The following is a 21,188-nucleotide window of genomic DNA, read 5'->3' as shown; positions in this document are numbered from 1 at the left end:
CTCCACTGATGCGGCTCTTGCTAAAGGAAAGGGCCAGATGTCCTAAGGAGAAGACCCAAGAGCTCCTCCATCCCAGTCCATCCCTGAAGAACCACTCCCTTCTCCACAAGCCTTTCTCTTCCCCATCTCTCTCTTCTGCCTCTCCCATAGCTTCCAGTCTTGCTCCCTAGCTCAGCCTTACTCCTTACCCTTCAGTGTTGGAATCCTTCTCCAAGGTCTGTCTTCTGCCCTCTTCTCTCCTCCTCTTCACACTCCCCTGGGAGGCTGCATCCGTTTCCAAGGCTTTCTCTGTCACCTGTACACTGCTATCTCCATTCCCAACAACTTTACTGAGTTCCAGACCTGCTTTTCTAACTGCCTAATGAAAAGCACCGTTTACTAAATGCTTATTATGCCAGGCACTGTGCTAAGTCAATAACCAAGAACACCTACGAAGAAACTGAATCTCAGAGAAGGTTGGTAACTTGACCAAAGTCATCCAGTTAATATGTGGGGAAGCAGGGACTTGAATTCGCATCCATGGGACTTTCAAGTCTGTGCAAGACGCACTATACTCTACTGCATACTAAAAACAATTTCACTCTCTACCTCCTCCTTGCTTCTCTCTCCCACTCAACACGAGCCTCCTCCTCTAGGACTCCCCCATCCGGGTTGAGAACATCAGCAGCCACTCATTTGCCAGTGGAGTCAGGCTCCATTCCCTCTAGCTCACTCCCTGGACCTCTTATCAAGCCCCAAATCTGGTCAATCCTCCTTACATGTCTCTCCACATGTCCCTTCTCCCCACGCCTTCCCAAGTGGCCTTCATCACCTCCTCCCCCAACCCTAGAAAACCCTGCATCGCTCACTCTCCACCTGTCTTCCAGCCTATGCCACAGCACTCCCCTGTAAGCATACCAAACTCCAGCCACCCCACATGCTCTCAGCAGTTAAAGGCTCCACCTGCCACCTCCCCTCTGCCATGAAACCTTTCCCACCACCCATTCCTGGTCTATCTGGTAAATTCCTCTGTCACCTCCTCCACGATGCCTTCTGTGCCTTCCATTCCATCCCCGGAAGACTTAATGACTCCCCTTTGCTACTCTTATAGCACTTTCGGTATGCATTCATTTATGTATTTAAGTATTGATTATAGATATCTACCATGTGCCAGGAACTGCCCCAAACATGGGAATAAATGGTGAACAAGATAAAGCCAGCCTGAAACACACACAGAGCCTGGGCACACTCAGGCACAGCTAGTTTTTTCAACTTGTCTCTCCCACTAGAGTGTTTTCCCCCCAAACCTTATTCAACTTGGTACCCCATGTTCCAGTACTGAACATCCTGGCCTACAGTAGCCAGGCGACCATTTGTATAAAATAATTTATTAATTCAGAAAATCCGCCTAAAAATTTCCCATCACCCCCCCCCTAGTTTCCCCCTTTCAAAAGTGCCCTAAGGGGCAGAATGAGTAGCTCTCAGCCCACGCCTCTTACCTGGACCACCTGTCCATCGAAGGCCTGCGTTCTATGGACTTTGTGACTTCTGCTAATGGCTGAGGGCAATCTGGGGAGAAGCAAGACATATGGTCACGGTAAGCATTGTGGGGTTCTGGCCTCTCCTCTGTCATTCCTCACTGGCGGCCCCATACACACACATAGTAACTGTTAGGGAAACTCTCTAGGTCAAAAAGAAGGCAGAGTTAGACACAGGTGCAAAGGTAAAATAATACAAACTAAATCGCTTGGTGATTTTAATATGCTGCCAGAGCTGAGACTGGTGTTTAAACCCACCAGCATAACGCGAGGAACTAGAGGGAAATTTTTTTAAAGACCAACAGAAATAGAACTGAAACAGAGGAATTTTTGAAGTTAATCAATTTGGCTAAAAATAAAGAAGGAATCCAAAGAAGGTCTAGCCATCCCAATCAATGCTCATGCACCTGCCCTCCCACCAGGCTGATGCACGGAGCTCCCCCTGAGATGGAACAACACTCTCCACAGCTCTCTGTGGAGCGCTCACTGCTCCTCTCAGGCCTGAGGAACCTTGCTTGGTACTGCTCTGTGACTCTATCACACAGTAATCACTCCAGAGATGTTTAATGCTCAACACAACTTGGGGAGGGGTAGTCCTTGTGGGAACTCACCTGTAAGGTTCATTTTCCACCACCTTCCTTCCACATTGTCCGTAATAGCTGTTTGCCAGGCTGAAGACTAAAGAATACCACCACCAATGAAATCAGTTCTACAGGTGTGTGGAACCCAAGAATGTCAGGACTGGAAGGGGGTCTGGAAAGTGGTCCTAGTCCAACTGCTCACCCAACTGCCACTGGGTTTCCTTCTCCAATATTCCCAGCCAGTGCAGGCACACCTCCAGGCATGCTGGGGTCCAGACATGCTGCAACAGGCTGGGCCACCTGTACTTTCCCTCTGCTTCTCCTCTGGGCCCTCGTTCTGCCTCTCAGGAATTCCATGAGAGGCGAGCACCTCCTGTGAAAGGACTCAGCACCCCCTTGTCTTGACATGAGTACAGCCATGTTTGGCCACTCCATTGACCTACAGCCACCAGCACAAAAAGAAATATAAAAGCTGCTTTCTGAGTGGTGGGAACTGGCCCTTCTCCCATGAACATAGTTGCAATGTGTAAAAATTTCAAGGCCCTCGGGCGCCACAGCCTGGGCCTGACTGACCATCTGTGCTGGGCTGGGACGATAACCACAAACCAATGCACGTACACAACTACTGGGCTGCGACAACAGCCAGGGTGCTCAGTGCATGTACGCCACTGATAACCTTTTGTGCATGGAAACACTGAATGCTTGCTCTGTAAACTCTGTAACTGCTTATATAAACTGCTGGAAAGCGAGGCCTGGTGAGAGTTCCACTTGTGGAAGGGACGCCTTGCCCAGGACGTGTGATTCCCACACACCCATGTCGATTGACAGGACTCTCTCGGTACTGGGGCGTGGATGTTGTGAGTAATGGATTTATTGTGAAGTAATTGATCTGATGTGTTCTCTTTTCGGTCAACCTGGTGTTTCTCTTTCCGGTTGCCTTGTGTCATTTCCCTTCAGTCGATCTGGTCGAGCCAATGTTTTTCCATTTCTGATCGAGCCAATGTTTTTCCCTCTTATTATATGACCTATTCGAATCTGCCGCTATCTCAGCTGATCAGGGGTTTCCCATTCTGATGGAGCTGGTGTTTTTCCCTCTTATTATTTGACCTATTCTGATCTGTTGGAGGACTACCGCCTTTACTATCCTCTGTATAATAAGATATACCTTCAGTCCATTTGTTTGGAGTGGAGTTTCTTTTACGTCTCCAATCGAATCCCCCGAACCGCTCATAACACCCCATTCCTTGCACCTGTCACCAGGTTGCCCTCAAGGCCAAGTCCCCTCTGGAAAGAGTTCCTAAACACCACCTTCGGCTTTTCCTACAAAGAACCCTAGCCAGAAAATGAAATGTGATGAATTTCATCAAGTTGGCCTTCCCTGGAATAACCACTTTTTTGGAGACGGTCGGGGTTACCCAGGAGCCTGGACTCTGAAAGCCCCGCGTCTTGGAGGAAGTGTTAGCAAACAGGCTTCTCTCAGTACAAGGGAAAAGCCGTTTACACACGTAGCCCAGCTCAGTGACTTCACAACAAAGGCAGGCGTTGATGAGGCTGCCTGGTGTGCACTGTCATGTTTACATATACCTCAGATTTCCCAAGAACCACAGAGAGCAGAGAACAGAAAAGAGTCAGCCAAGTCTGCCCAACATAGTCTCTTGAGCCATGCTCCTGATTTGCTCGGGAAATTCCAACAGCCTCACAATCAGATGTGGGTCAATCAAATGGGCCACTTCAGGCCCTAGGGCAAGAAAGTGGTCCCCCCACCATCCATCAATCTTGAACAGGTCAATTCACGTCCTTCACCGTCTTGTCAGGACGACAGTGGGCGCTGCCAAAGGAGACCTGTAGCACCTGTGTCTCCTGAGGTCTGTCCAGAGGCAGTGGGACAGGTGAGAGCTCCAAAACACACGCGTCTCCCCTCGCTGAAACAAACACAACCAGGGCGAGTGCACTGACGCAGAGTCAGAGCACTTCTAACATGAGAGATGACACTGCCCCACCCCTACATTGTTACACAGTGAGATCGGAATGACTTACTCAAGCCACATAAGTTAGTGGCACAGCAAGGACCAGAACCCTGGCCCCCAAGTCCAACCCACTGCACCACACTGCCTCCATGACACATGGGGTTACTGAAAAGCATCCTTAGTCTTATTAAAGAAAGCTCTTCACATGTCATTTCACACCATTTGAATTTTTCAGGAAAGTAAAAGCAATAGCCACTTTCTGCAATAGCCACTAGGATTTCTCAGTATGGTGAAAAACAGCACATGTTATATGACACCACTTCTAATAAAGGAAGCAAAAAGAATACATTTGTAGATGCATTTGCTCGCACATGCATTACATCTCTCCAGAAGGATAAACAGGAAACTGTTAACACAGGTTGTCGACAGGGAGAAAAATCATGATCCTGGGAGGACAGAGGTGGAAAGCAGACTCTTCATCATATGTTCTATGGCGCCATTACGATTCTAAATTATGCAAATATGTTACCTATTCAAAATAGAAAATTTTAATTTTTAAATAAGCATGTAAGATGAAATGTTGTCTAGAAGTCACTCTAAAGAAGAAACTTCGGGCCGGCCAGGTGGCGCAAGCGGTTAAGTGTGCGCGCTGTGCTTCGGCGGCCCGGGATTCGCTGGCTTGGATCCTGGGCGTGCGCCGACGCCCCACTTGTCACGCCATGCTGTGGTGGCGTCCCATATAAAGTAAAGGAAGATGGGCACAGATGTTAGCTCAGGGCCGATCTTTCTCGGCAAAAAGGAGGAGGATCGGCATCGGATGTTAGCTCAGGGCTGATCTTCCTCACAAAAAATAAATAATAAAAAATAAAGGAATTAAAGCAGAAACTTATTCTTCTTTATAATCCTACTGGAGAGGCCAGATTGGTCTATGTATGGAATTCCTCTGACAGGTTTTAAACAATGAACTTTTGACTATTTACAGTGGAGTCTGGAGTTGAGGAGAAGATCTGCAAACGCACTGGTTCTCAACATACTCCTCACTAATGACCCCCTATCTTCTCCTATAATCCTCATCTTTAAAAACATCTCATCCACCAAATAAATGGCATTATGAATGTTATAATAATATACTTGCCCATCCATATTCATCAGTGACTGATATAATTTGCAGACAGAGCTTTTGATCTGCATGAAATAACTGGTTTATCACAATGAGATGATGTGATTCTAGGCAAAATCAAAGAAAATGGACAATGTTGTTAGCTCATATTAGTAGCTGAAAATATGAAGTACTTTAAAATACTGACAAGTGATTCACATCCCCCATTACTATCTGCATGGACCCCTAAGGGCCTGGGAAAAGTTAATATATAACATTGAAAGGGAAACTGGCTCTAGGTCCAACTACCTATTGACAGGAAATACAGAGGACAGAGGATCATGTCAACCAGCACCACAGGGATGCATTCAACAAACTGAAGACTGGAAAATTCTATAGAATAAACAATGAGATTTCTTCGTTAAATGCATTTCAAGGATAAAAGATTCAAACAGACTTAAAAGACTATAAAAGTCTTCTCAACCACTTGCAATGTCTAGACCTTATCCAGCTTTTGATTCAAATAAATTTTTAAAAATAAAATAAAAATCTATTGACACTTATAAGACAACTGTCAGTTTGAACACTGACAAACTATTTGATATTAAGGGATTACATTGTTAATTATTTTTAGGTGTGATGCTATACTTACCACTCTTTTCAGTCCTTATGTTTTTAGATATGTACTGAAATATTTATGAATGAAATCAATTTTCTTATGATTTGCTCTAAATTTGCTGAGGGAGAACATGGGGGAAATGTGTAAAACAAGATCGTCATGAGCTGATGATGGTGGAAGCTGGTGATGGCCCATGCGGTGCATTATCTTATTCCATCCACTTTTGCATATGTCTACAATCATTCTTAACAAAAGGTAAAAAGAAATGTCATTTGGCATCGTACAGCCAATAAAGACTTCAATACTAAGGGTAAAAGGATTCTGATATGAAATTCAGTGAAAAAAGGCAGAAAACAAAATATACACTGTGATCAAAATTCTATAAACAGACATTTGCATACAAATGAGGGAAGAGGGAAAAAAATGAAAAGAAAGATTTGTCCAGTATGTATTTCTGGGTAATTCCCCTTTATTTTAAAAAATGTTTCATATTGTCCTCATCATATTGATTGACTTGTGTCTACTTTTGCAAATATCATAAATCATTTCTAACATTTTATAATCCAATTTCAACTATCTGGAATAAAGCCTCCATCTTAAGGCTTTCATTGAATTTTTTGCCCAGACCACATTCTAGGCACTGTAGAGTGTCTCAGGATATCTCAAGCTAGGAAACAAAGGTCATCACTCTGGGGCCAAAAAATAACATCCCTACTTATCAGCAAAGGACCTTTACCAAACAGGCTGAAAATAATCTAGTCCAGATAGTTCCAAACAATGTGCCTTTCAAGACTCCATCTATGTTGTTGTTACGGTTTGCTTTATGTCATCAGATTCTTGAAAATCAGAGGGAGCTTCCTCAGCAAATCACAGCAGAAAAAGCCAAGGCGAGAGCCTCAATTTTCTCTTTTCGGCTCCTGTGAAATCCAAACTGAGAATCTCTGTTGAGTTCCATCTACCAAACTTTCGTCCCATCCTTAGCTTTAGAGGACAGCAGTGTGAATCCATGGCCACAGGCGGCAGGTGAAATCTGAAAAAAAGTTCCCATAAAGCATTCACTGATCTGGGACGTCCAGTTTTTCCAGCAATAAATGGCAGCTTGTTTACCCATTCCAAGAACACACACTATTAACACAGCAACCAACACTTATGGAATGTTTGCTACATGCTAAGTGCTTGAGATGCACTATCTCATTTCATCTTCACACTCACCCAAGGATCTAGTTATCAGATCCTCCCCATTCACCAAGACAGTCTCGCAAAGCACTAAAGTTGAACATTACCTTAGTTTGAATCTTGGCAACACCAGAGGGTCTACAGCTGGTAGACCCTGACCAGTTGTGTGATCTGAAACAGACTGCTTGACCTCTCTGTGTCTGTTTCCCTCTATGTGAACTGGAGTTGAGAACAATATCTCTCTTATTGGGTTGTTGTCAGGACTAAATGAGTTAATAGAGCTAAAGCCCCTACAGTGAATAGTACTTGACTTAATGTGTAAGAGCGACGGCACGTACTCACTATCATTACTGGTGGTAGTAAGAGGAGTAGTCGATAGAGGAGAAAATCGAGGCTCCTAGAGATTAAGTAACTTGTCTAATACAGTCACGCGGCTAAGATGTGGAGGCTGTCTGATTCCAGAATGCACCCTCTTGACCCTGATACTGCACTGTGACATTCTCAAAGCCCTGCCATGAAGAAGCATTCATACCACAGCCACAGCGAAAGTGACACATTCACAGCCCAGTGACTCTGTTGGGTGTTTCACCCAAACGCGATGTGATGTTATCAATCCTCACTTTCACTGGCCACATGAGGAAACGGAGGATTTGGTAGGGCTGAAGCCAAGGGCAGCCTGGCTTTAGAATCGGCTCCTTTCCCATAAAACCCAGAGTGAGCACCTTCCCGGGTGGCCTGGGATAGTCCTAGCTTACACCTGATGTCCCAACGTTCACTCTCGAACAAACTGGACAACAAATTCTACAGTGACCCAAATGATGCCCCACTGTCCCTTGGCTGTTTACAGTTTATCACAGGCCTCTGTAGTCAATCTCAGAGACTATATATAAACCTAATCCTTAGGAAAAGCCAGCTGACCAATAACGAGCAAATGTGAAGAATTTTCTTGGCGGGGGTGCCGGCCATGTGGACTAGTTCCCAGTGAGTGAGTTCGGCGCGCTCTGCTAGGGTGGCCTGGGTTTGGTTCCAGGATGCAAACCTACACCACTTTTGGTGGCCAGGCTGGGGCTGCGACCCACATACAAAATAGAGGATGACTGGCACATGTGTTAGCTCAGGGTGACTCTTCCTCAGCAAAAGAAAGATTTTCTTTTTACTTGCAGCATGGCCTGAGGAAAGCTAGCTAAATATTTCCTTTAAATTTGACGTGTTGGTGACTTGTTTAATCAAGTCATCCCAAAGTGACATATCCCTCCTTTTTCCCTGTGATATTTTCTCTCCTCACATTCACAGGGAACATATACACATGCACCCCTGTGTGAGTCAAAAAGCTCAGTTCCCTGGCCTTTGGGAATGGCTTGGGTCCACAGAAACGACCCACTGGGGAGGCAGGAGCCAGCCCCCGACCACACGGCAGGAAACATAGAAAAGAAGCGAGTCCACAGAGGATGCCCAGCACTCTATGCTTTCTCTCATTGCTTGTGGTAGCTGTTGATTCAACACTCAACAAATACTTGGTGAGAACCTACTCTGTTATTAAATCTGCTAGTATGGGAAAAGGCTTCGAACAACACCTGACACAGAGTCAGCATTCGGTAATGTGTGTTATAATAATGTGCCAGCAGAGCACTTCCAACTATGGTGGAGTGAAGAAGTTAGTGAAGCTCTCACCAAAAAAGAACTGCAAAACTGGACAAAATTATTTAAAAAACACCACTTCACGGCCTGGGAAATCAATAAAACACAAAGAAACTGAGGAATTATTCACAGAAGACTGTGAGAACTACAGGTAAGAACAGCTGGAGACTTCAGACTTCCTGTCTTGTGTTGTTCCTTCTGCCCCAGCTCAGTTAGCACAGAAGTTTGAACAGGACAGGGCTGGCCATGAAAACCTTCAGCTTTGTTGCCAGAATGCACAGACCTTCATTGGATGCTGAAACTGGAGGGTGCAAACTCATGCCCATCAGCAAACTAGTAGGAAACAAACAAGTAAAATGCACAACTCGACGAGCCTGATTGCAATGGTGATTGGGGCAAGAGGAGAGGCAGACCAGCCAGAAATTTCATGGGAAAATGCTAGAAAAGAGAGAGCGACAGAAGCCTCTGCCCACATCCACGGCTTTCTGAGAAACTGCACGAATGGACAGATGAGACCTGAGCACCGGTGGAAAGTAAAGATGAGGAGACTGGAGAACAGGCTGAACTTTGATGTGGTTCCAACCTACAGACAATCAAAGGTAGAGAGTAGAAACCTTAGAAGCTCAAGTTGTTTGAGCACAACCTCTGCCCAAATCATTGGCTGACCACAAAGGGATGCAGACTGGGGGCAACCCTCAGGAAGTCAGGCTAAAAAAATAAGAGGAACCGAGCAAAGACATCAGTGGCCACGCACAGCCCAGGAGGCTGAGGCTATAGATCAAGTCCATAAAAATTAAAAAACAAAACAAAAGAAAAAATCCTCAGCATGAAAAATATCAGAATCCAAAATTGTTATAATATATCATGAAAAACTCCAGTTTTTAACAAAAAAAAAAAAATACAAGAATTAAGAAAGAGTGACATATACCAGGGGGAAAAAAGCAGCCAACAGAAACTGACACGCAGTTGACCCAGATGTTAGATTTATCAAAGATATCAATGAACTGTTTTTCAAAGACTATTTTAAGACCATGTTAAAAAACCATATGAATACATGATGACAATGACTTCACAAATACGGACGCTGAATACAGAAAAACAAACACAAAAATCCTAAATAGAAATTTTAAAGTTGTAAAGCAAAATAACAAAATAAAGAATTCACTATATAGGCTCAACAGCAGATTTGAGATGGCAGAAGAATCAGTGAACTTGAAGAAATAGCAATAGAAAGTATTCATTCTGAAAAATAGAGAAAAAAAAGACTGAAAAAGAAAACGAATGGTGCTGCAGAGACCTGTGGCACAACATCAATTGTATTAACAGTCAGGAAATGGGAGTCTCAGAAGGGCAAGAGAGAAAGAAAGTAGAACAAAACACTTATAGAAAGAATGGCAGAAAACCCACCAAATTTTATGAAAAAACATAAATCTAAGATCAAAGATGCTCAACAAAACACAGTTAACCTGTTAAAAAACAAACTCTGGAAAGCACCCAAAGAAAATGGACTCATCAGGTACAAGGCAACAACAATCAGATTCACGGCTCACTTCTCATCAGAAACTACGGAGACCAGAAACGAATAGAATGACATATTCAAAGTCTGAAAGACAAAAACTGTCAACCAAGCATTAATTCTATATCCAGCAAAATTACACTTTAAAAAAAATTGAAGCTGGAATAAAGACATGACCAAACAAAGACTGACAGAATTCACTGAGAGCAGACGCGTCTGAACAAGAACTAAAGAAGTCCTTCAGGCTGACAGGAAATGACAGCAGATGGTCAGTAACAATCACAAGAAGAAATGAAGAACATCAGTCAAAGTAATTATAAAGGTAAATATAAAACACTGCACAAATATATTTTGTCTATCTTCATCACTTAAGAGATTTAAAGGACAATCGCACAAAATCATAATTATAAATTGCTTTGCTGGGCTTCAAATGTAGAAAGATGTGGTATAGATCACAACAACCACACAAACGAGAGAGGAGGAAATGGAGCAATGTTGAAACAAAGTTAGTTTCCTCAGGATTAGGTCACTATTAACCTGAAGTAGATTGTGATAAATTAGGACACATATTTTAATCCCAAGAGCAACTACTAAAAAAACAAACAAAATATAGTAAAACACCAAACAAAGGAATTTAAAAAGTCCGCTAGAAAAATAACTATTAACCACAAAAGAGGGCCTCAAAGGAAGAGCAGAGAGAAAAAAATGACATAAAGAAACAGAGCAAAATGGCAGATGTGATCCGACCACATACGTAACTACATTCAAAGGACATGGATTGAGCAATGTCGGTGAAAATAGTGGAGCAACAAAAACACTGGGAAACTGTCAGAATCCACTTTTCAAAACTCTGACAAAGAACCAAAGACTTCAAGCAATCTGGGGGATGTTTACTCCAGGAAAGCAGCTGACTCTCAGTCAGAACAGCAAGCTTGGTCGCATTTTAATCTGACCTATTCCCATCCACCTCTCCTCAGCTCTGCAGGAGCCCTCAACACAAACAGCTCACAATTTCAGTGGAAATCAGCAATCTGGCAGCCATGGGGGGAGGCAGAAAAGGATTGGAACAACTGCAAAGCCCCACTCCCAGAGAACTCGCGTTTCATCTGTCTGGTAGTGCCCTGCAAGACCCCATTAACAAGGCTCTATTTTTCTGACCTGATGCAGATATCACCCAAAACAAACAGCCTTTCCTCCTGGAGTGTCTGTTGAAAACAATGAGAGGCTAATAACGAACATTAAAGCTGCCTGGGTGGTGCATAATAGTAGGAGCAAACAATATAGATTAACCCAGAAACTATCAACCAACTTGACCTGACATCTCTAGAACACTGCACCCAAACAACAGCAGAATACACATCCTTTTAGAACACACAGGGAACATTCTCCAGGATAGACCATATTCTAGGCGAAAAAAGAAAGTCTCAATACATTTAAAAGGACTGAAATTAAAGTATGTTCTCTAACCACAACAGAATGAAATTGGAAATCCACAAATAAAGAAATTAGGAAAACCATCAATATTTGGAAAGTAAACACTTCTAAATGACTCCAGGGTCAAAGAAGAAATTCCAAAGAAAACTGAAAACTACTTGAAGGTAAATGAAGACAGAAGAAATACAACATATCCGAATTTATGGGCTGTAGCTAAATAGTGCCTAGAGACAAAATTATAATTTTAGCTTTAAACTTTAGTTTAAAGCTTGTAATGTAGCTTTCAATACCTACATGACAAAAGAAAAAAGACCTCGACAATAGCCAAACCTTCCACCTTAAGAAACTAGAAAGAGCAAACTAAACCGAAAGCAAGCAAAGAAGGGAAATACTAAAAATACAACTAGAAATCAATCAAACAGAAAACAGAAAATCAATAGTGAAAATCAATTCAACAAAAATTTGGCTCTCTCGAAACATTAATAAAGTTGACAATTCTTTAGCTAGACTGACAAAGGACAAAAGAGAAAATACAAATTACCAAAATCGGGAACTAAAGAAAGAAGATTACTACCAACGTACAGAACTGTGGGAGATCAGAAGTGAATACTAGAAACAACTTTATGCCAACAAATTAGATAACTAACAAGAAAAAACACATTCCTAGGAAGACACAAATTACCCAAGCTGACTCAAGAAGAAATCGAAAATTTTAATGTGCCTATAACAAGCTTAAAAAAATTAAATTAGTAATAAAACAAGCTCTTCTTACCAAGGAAAGTCCAGACCCAGATAACTTACTTCACTGGTAAATTAACCCAACATTTACCTAAGGAATAACACCAATTCTTCACAAACTTTTCCAGAAACTCATTCTATGAGGCCAGGAATATCCTGATACCAAAACCAGTCAAAGACATCACAAGAAAAAAATCCTCAATAAGATGTTAGCATTACCAACCCAGTGGAAAAAGGATTATTGTCCAAGAACAAGAGGAATTTCTCCCAGGAATGCAAGCTGGTTTAACATCCAACAATCAACTAACGTAATATATCCTACTCACAGAATAAAGGACAAACATCACATGATCACCTCAACAGATATACAAAAAGCATTTGACAGAATCTAGTCCCTATTCAGGATTTTAAAAAAGAAAAGAAACTCCGCATAAGGTAGGACAAGAAGGGAACTTCCTCAACTTGAGGAAAGACATCTGTGAAAACCTTACAGCTCGCATCACCCGCAATGGTCAAAGACTGAATGCTGTCTCCCTAAGATCAGGAACAGAACACGGACAACACTTCAATTCAACACTGTACTGAAGGCTCTACCCAGTGCAATTAGGCAAGAGAAAGAAACAAAGCCATGCAAATTGGAAATGAAGACGTGAAACTGTCTTGATTCACAGACAACCAGACAACACCATCCTGTATGTAGAAAATCCTAAGGAATACACAACAACATATAAAACTAATATACAAGTTCAGCAAAGTCAAAAGATAGAAGGTCAATGTACAAAAACCAAAGGTATTTCTATATACTAGCAAGGAAAGCTCCAAGAATTAAGTTGAGAATACAATTCTATTCAAAATACCATCAAAAAGGATAAAATGCTTAGGAATAACTGTAACAAAAGAAATGCAAGAGTTGTATACTGAAAACTACAAAACATACTTGAGAGAAATTAAAGACCTACTTAAATGAGAGATTCTACGTTCATGGATTGGAAGACAAAAGAATGTTAGAGGGCATTTGTGCCCAAATCAATCTACAAATTCAACATAATCCCTACCAAAATCCCAGCAAGTACTTCTGCAAAAACTGACAAGCTAATCCTAACATTTATGTGGAAAATCAAAAGACTCAGAATAGACAAAACAATTTTTAAAAACAAGAACAAGCTGGAGGACTTACATTTCCCAATTTCAAAATTTATTATAAAGCTACAGTAATCAAAAGAGCATAATTTTAGCATACGGTTAGACATATAGATCAACGGAACAGAACTGACAGTTCAGAAATAAACCCTGACTGTTTACAGGCAACTGACTTGGACAAAGGTGCCAAACAATTCAATAAGGAAAGGATAGTCTTTCAACTAATGATCCTAGGACAATGGGATATCCACATGGAAAAAGGCCCCTACCCCACACCATACACAAATACCAGGTCAAATGGCTGGCTCATAGACCTAAACAGAAGAACTAAAACTATGACGCTCCTACAAGAAAATATAGGAAAACTATCTTTGTGATCTTGGGTTAGGCAAAGACTTCTTACACATACCAAAAACACAATCCACAGCAGAAAAACTGATCAACTGAATTTCATTAAAATTTAAATATTTGTCTCTTCAAAGGACACTTAAGAAAATCAAAAGAAAAGCCGTGGGCTGGCAGAAAATATCCGCACATATCATGTATATGATAAAGGACCTCTATCCAGCACACATAAATAACTCTTACAACTCAATATTAAGGAAAAAACAACGCAACTTGTCATTCCTCTGGAGCTTCAATGCCCCGTTTCTCTTGATCTCCCCTTTTCAGTTCAAGATCACTTGTTACCCTTGACAGACAAGTCAGAAGCCACACTGGTCCAATCTGCTGCTTTTTCATCCCGCATCGAGATTCCCACAAGCATCCCCAACAAGAACCTATCCCAAGCACCTCGTTTTGCTCTTCTGACTGTTGGCTCCAAGAGAAGCTGCCGCAGGTCGCCCTCTGCTGCCATCTTTTCAAACCTGAGTCAAGGCAGACGCCTCCTGTGCAAACACCCTAGTGTGTGCGGACCTCCGCTCCTCCTCGCTCATCCCTGTACCTGCTCCAGTTAACGCTTCCTTTCCCTCTGGCCCACCGACTCCAGCCGGCCCGCAAGGTCCCAGAGCTTTTGCAGCCGTCTGTCCTAACATCAGAACTTCCGGGGCCAACCGCCCGAGTGCTGATCCCACTGTACCTCCCCCTACCAGCTGTGGGGTCTGGGGCCTGTCCTTTGACCTGTCTGAGCCTCCCTCTGCTCCCTGATATGTGGGGACAACCCCGACCCGCCGGGGAGGTGTGGCTCCCACGGACCGCCACAACCCCGCCGTTTCCGCGCCTCCATCAAGGCAGGCAGCGCCCCTGTCGCCTCCCCCTCCTGTGCCTGTGGCCGCTCGAGGGGTGCCCTCCCGGAGTCTCACCCTCCAGCGTGGCAGCTTCTCAAGAGGCCGAGGGCACGGGGAGGAGCAGCGGCGGCAGTGGCCGGAACGCGCCGAGGGAGGGGCCGCCCGCTCCTTCCGCTCCAGCTCCAGGAGGGATGGCAGCGGCTCGACCCGGCGGCGCGGACGCGAGCTGGCGCGGGGCTCCGCCCGGAGCTGGGCAGCACGAAGGGGGGGCGCCCTGCGCCCCGAAAAGCTGCAGCCCCCCACGAGGATGTGGTCGGCGCCGGCCGCGCGCTCGCCAACCTACAGGCCCACAGGCGCGCCCCCGGCCTCCGCCGCCTCCTGCCGACTCGGTGAGCACACGGCCGCCGTTCAGAGCCCTCGCCCCGCCCCCGGGGCAGCCCAGCCGGCGCCCCAGCCGGGCCCTCGCCGCCGGCGCCATCGCAGCTTCACCCCTCCAGGCCACCCAGCGAGGCCAATTTGTGTGACCCTTGACCCCACGCCCTGGCGAATGCGCCCGCCTCCAGGTTTCCTATTGGCTGAAGGCAGAGGTGCTGAGGGACCCCAGTGGCGCATCCAGGGGGGCTGGGCTGGGCGGAGCCGGGGACCTGCGATCCTCAGGGTGGTGGATGGGGCCCAGGTCCTGGCCCTGCCACCTGGTGCGCGACCTTCCTCTGAGCTCCAGCTCCGCCTGAGCGCCGTCCCCTTCCCGCGGAGCACACGTTTCCCGAGCATCTGCCCGGCTCCTCAGGGCGCAGGGCGCTTTCCTGTCGCCAGGTCCTTTGCTTCTTGGCATCAGCCTGGGAAACGCTGGAGGGGTGGCGCCCTCCGCGCATCTCCAGGTAAGTCCTTCCCCTGCCCTGTGTAGTCCCTTTGCCACTGTCCGTTGTCATCTCTTCCCTGGCCTTGTCGTGGGCGTTCCCCACCCTCATCAGCTACTAGGCAACTCAGTCCCTGCTCCAGCCACAGTGAGCTAGAGGGTAGCTCTTCCTATTGGCATTCGCTGCCAAAACCCCTGCAGGCATTCCCCACTGTCTTCCACAGTGCATCCTCCTCCCCGGCTCACCTCACTCCTCAGCGCTTCATCCACTTGAGCAGAGGGCTCCACTTGTGCCTTCTGATCCCACCGCTGTTTCAGGCCTCCCTACTTTGCACGCACTGCCTCCAATGCCCTTCAGATGTCTGGCAAACTCCTAGTCATCTTCTAAGATCCAGCTCAAGCACCTCCTTTGAACTTCTGTGAAAGCAAGTACTTCAGTTCCTTCAGGTTGTCCTCACCAATGTTGTCCTCCTACAGGTTGGGAGGCGGCCAGGAACAAGGGGTGTCCTCCTGAATGAATGACCAGGAGTCTGGGGCCCTTGTTTCTAGTCCTGCTTCGGCTACTGACTAGTTGTCTCCCTTTTCTGGATCTCCTGTCTGAAATGAGGGGACGGGTTAAAACAAAAGTCAATACATGAAATGATATTTTTAAAATGAATGAGGTGTTTTGACTTTATGGCTTGTAGGATGTCTTGCAGCCGGTTATGATCCCTGGTGGGCATGCCCAAATACTAGCCCCAAATGCTGAGGGCCAACGCCCTCTGTCTTCCCTCCCTTGCTTCCTTCTCTCTCTTTCTCTTGATATTGCTTGATCCCTAGAAGTAATCCAGTTTTAATCTACTCCCAACACCAGTTCAGATTACCTTGTTGTCCTGGAATGTGCCTTGTATCCAGTCTGAAATGTGTTTTTACTGTTTCCTGGTGAAATGTGGTGGATGTTTTACTGTTCTGTGGGGCTGTTTTGCAGAGAGTGATCAGGGAAAACTGACTGATAAGATATGGTATCCAGGAGACTGCTCCTCGAAGGCCTCCACCTGCAGCAAACGTAATTAACCAAAGCTATGAAGTCAGTAGTCTGCTGGGCTATGAGATCTATCCTCTGTTTGCACTGAGGTCGTGCTTCCCTTGGACTGCTCTGAATCAGTGAGTGAGGCAGGGATAGACACTCAGGCAGACCTGTTCCTGGGAGGCATGGACTCCTCTGCTGATCTGCTTGTGCTCAAGGACTCCCCAGTGGCATTCCTAAGCCTTCCTTAGACTATACAGCAGTGTAGGACACTTGGACCCATCCTTCCCTCTATCTCCCCCTCATTTAGAGTCAGACTTGCATCATGGCCTGATGGCTCTCCCACTTTGCCAGGCTCCCCCACCCCATTTTCTGTTACAGAAGCATTTCCCCTCATAAAATCCTTGCCCGTTTAATCCTGTCTTGGTGTCCACCTCTCAGAGGACATTTGAGCCAAGCCATGATAAATGAAGAGTGAGCCATTTACACATCCTGGGTAGAGGTTCTAGGCAGAGGCTACCTCAAGTACAGAGGCCCAGAGGTGAGAGACTTCTTGGGGGTGTGTGCTGCAAACCAGCCCAAATAACACCAGATACACCAAAATAGTCCTGCCCAACTTTAGGTTGCTTTTGGTAGAGAGGAGAGCCAGCAAAACTTTGCCTTGGTAATGGTTAGCTAAGGCCCACAACCTCATTACCAGGTTATAATGCAAGCGAGTCTCACGTGAAATGTTGTCACACAAGCAGACATTTACTTAAAAATATTCCTTAGGAATCAGGGAATGAAAGAACTCGTAAATCCTATTCTGTAAGCTCAGCAAAGTCTCAGCTCTCTGTCCTTTTAGATGAACCTACCAGCCACATGCTTGCAAGATTTTCTTTAGGCAAATAGCACATTCCAGAAACAGAATTTTTGTTTCCTTTTTCACAGCAGTTGGCATTAGGCTGGATAGAGCTGCTTGGAGATCAAACCTCAGGCAGACCTGTTCCTGTGAGGCATGGACCTGGTTCTGCAACCTCCTCTTTTCACTCAAAACTACATTGGAGATATTTTTGTAACAATTTGCTTGGACCTATGCCATTCTTTTTCACTGTTACATGTTAGTATGAGTAAACGACATCTCCTTTGACTGTTCTTCTTTTGGTGCACATTTGGGTTGTTTCCAGTTTTTGCTATTCAGTATTAAAACTCTTGTTTTAATTCTCACGTCAACAAATGTCCTTTTTCTAATCTATGGAATGCTACGTTTCTCACCTTTTGTGCTTCTCCTTGGTGCTTTTGCTCTTTAGAATGACCCTCAAACGTAGTGCTGAAGTGTTGTGTAGTGTTCCTAAGCACAAGGAGCCTGTCATGGGCCTTACGTAGAAAATGCTTGTGTTAGAATAGCTCCCTTCAGGCATGAGTTATAGATAGTGTTGTTGGACGAGAGTTTAACTAATGAATCAACAATCTATATGAAATAAGGTGTCTTTCAAGAGACACACATAAGACAAGGTTGTGCATTGAGAGGTTCCCAAACATGTCACGACCAGAGGCTGCGGAAACCTCACCTTGTCCTTCCCCTGGGAGCACTGATTCAGTCTCACTCATGCAGTGTCAGTGAAGAATTGACAGAACATAACTCTTCCAAATAAGGAGGGTCAATGATAACATAATGGAGATATTTTCAAACCTCTCTTTTATAAACGTTATCTACAAAGCAGGTACCTTCGCAACTAACTGTTGAACTGTTGTCTTTACTTTGAAAGGACAGAGTTTTTAACAGTATCCACTAGGACGCATATCTTTGATGGCCACTTATAACAAAAATCTCAGCAAATTTGGGACGATTGTCTTTTTGCAAAAGACAACGTGTAAAGAATACATATATTAACGTCAAGACGGTAGTTACCTCTGGGGAGGAAAGAGAAAGGAAGGAGAATGGTGTCTTCCACTGTGTAATATTTCTTAAAAAACGACATCAATAAGGTGTGCTCTGTTAAATCTCAGCAAAGAGTAAATGGTTTCTGTTATCCTATTCTCCTTCTAAGTATATTTAAAATAAATATGTAACTAGAACTGAGATGAAATAACACTAATCTAATAGATCCTATTTGCTGGAGTGCTCCCACCATCTGATGGACAGCTCATGATGGGTTGGTGATGTCACTGACCCCATCTAAAGGTCAGGACACGTTCTTTACCAGCTGTGGAGCTAGAGAAGGCTCGGTCACCTGCAGCAGAGCCAGAGTTACCTGAACCTACAAAGTTAGAGCCACATGGCACCAGATCCTGCTCCAGCTGTGGACTAGTGAGAGCTCTGGTGCCAACTCTAGAGCTCAGTTGTGGCCAGCTCCAGAATGAGAGCTCTCTCCATCTCCCACACTTGACCAGCTCCAGAGCAGCAGCCATTTCCATCACTAGCTGCCACACCAAATCTGTCAACAATGCAGAGCTAGAGTCAGTCTCAGGACTGGAGCCAATTCTAGAAGCAGGTCAGGCACCATCGCCTGAGACAGACCGAGCTCCAGCCCCACATCAGGTCCAGCTCCTGGACCAGTTGCACAGCCAGAGCTGGTGGGATCTCTAGCATCAGCCACAGCAGTGGCTCCAGTGCTAGAGCAGCTGCAGCACCGCCAGCAACTAAGGCACGGCCGGCTCCAGCTCCACCCTAGAGCTGTCCTTCACCTTGCCTGTGAGGGCAGGATGTCTTTTCCCTTTTCTATGTTTTATGACTTTTTATGTTTTATGTGTTCAAATTTAGATTCAATAAAGTTTAATGTTTTCATCACTTAAAGTTGTACAATTCAGGGCCGGCCATTAACTACATCCTCTGCGCTGTGTACCGTCGCCGTTATCTAGTTCCAGATCATTGCTTCACCCCACCAGAACCCCTGTACCCACGAAGCAGCCATGCCCCCATATCCACTCTCCCACCCCATGACAAGCACTGATCTGCTTACTGTCTCTGTGCATTACCCTGTCCCTGGTGTGGCTGTCCTGAGCATAGGCAACACTTCCTTGGCCCCTCCCTCCCATGCTGAAGACCCCTGACGATGGCAATGTGTTCAGTACCCGAAGCCTAGTATGACTTGGACCTGAAGAAGCCCATCGTCACCAAGGGGGTGAGGTCAGGCATGGAGCCAGCTCAACCGGCCTCACATGAAGAGGAGGGACTCGATATTGCCAAGGGCACCTTCTCCTCAGTCCCTAGTGCTGTTCAGCCACAGGGCCACCCTTCCCAGGGTCTGGCTAGCTGGGGAGACGAGCATGTACAGACTAGAGTGACAAAAACCAGGTGGCCATCTTTTCTGTCCAACCCGCTGTCCCAGGCTATCCAGGAGCAGTTTCACCCTGAACCTCTCCTGCTGCAGGCCTGATGCCTGCCAGTCAGCAGGCTGTCCTGGCCTCCTGTGGACCACTGGCATCCTTAGGTGCCTTCTGCCCTCTAGGGTCCAAAGGACTATCTGACCTTTGCCATGGAGTGCTGCCCATGGGCATGAAGCCCTGCCTGCCACTGAGGCACTGCCCTCTGTGCACCTCAGTCACACTTTCCCAGGTGCTGGTCACTTGCATCTGTGACATCAGGTGTCCCAGAGTCCCCACTCACCCAGGGGGCCTGACCTCTGCAAATGCAACCCTTCCATCCAGCCTCCAATCCTCCAGGCCCCAACACAGGCTTCAGGACCAGGGACAGCTCCCAATCCAACTGCTGGGACACCTCAAATGGGGCTAGGACCTCAGTGGCAGGGACATTGTCCAATGCTCAGCGAGCACTTGGCTGGTTCCTCCAGCTCCAAGGTGGAGGAGAGCAACATGAGTTTTGACCCAGAGTCCCCTGATTTCAAGGAAAAGAAGGTGGCTGCCCTACGCATTCTCCCTGACAGCGCATTCCCAGTCCCTTCTTGCCCGGGACCAGTGTTCCACATCCATACCCACAAAAGGGCCAAGGAGCCCAGGAGCTGGATGCCGGCCTGGGGTGTCCTGTCGGGGTGTCCAGAGAATCTGCAGATCATGCCATTCCCCGCAGTTATGGAAATCAACCGCCCCCTGGTCCCCGATGGTCTCTGGTTTCATCTTGGTCTCCAGCAGCACCTCTTCCTGGTCAGCCTCCACCACACCCATGGCAGCTTTGGTCACACACCAGCGTTGTCTCTCAGGCTGTTCAACAATAGCTCCTCGCTGGCCCTCTCCATCCACCCGGTGGGAGATGCTGCATCATCCCTGTCCACCTTGGAATAAACAACAGCAACGTGGACAGGAGCATCTTGTTTAGCCCACTGGTGGGACATGCCCTTGGTCCCATCACTCAGAGCTCTCTGAGCACAGACCTGTCCTGAATGGCTACTTTGACAAGAAGCCCTCTCTGGGCCCTCCATGCAGCATGCCCAGCCCTGGGAGCAGGTAGGCGACCGCCACAGTCCCCACTGTACATGGGAGGAAATGGAAGCAGCCTTCTCATCCTGTTGGTTCTTGGGGATCTGGGCTTGAGTGGAGGTGGATAAGTTGCCCACCAAGCTCCCTCCAAATCTAGGATCTAAGCGCCTGAGACTCTGATGAGACTGCTCGTTCACGTCCAACCAACCTGTAGTGAGACCCGACTCCTTGCCTGAGTCACGGCCCTGTGTGATCTGGTCCAGACATCGTCCCCAAGTGCACCCCCGCACCGCACCCCACCATCCCTAGAGCCTTCCTC

The sequence above is a fragment of the Diceros bicornis genome, chromosome 19 (assembly GCF_020826845.1).
Source record: "Diceros bicornis minor isolate mBicDic1 chromosome 19, mDicBic1.mat.cur, whole genome shotgun sequence".
NCBI classification, from domain to species: domain Eukaryota; kingdom Metazoa; phylum Chordata; class Mammalia; order Perissodactyla; family Rhinocerotidae; genus Diceros; species Diceros bicornis.
Note: the sequence above shows the minus strand (reverse complement) of the source record.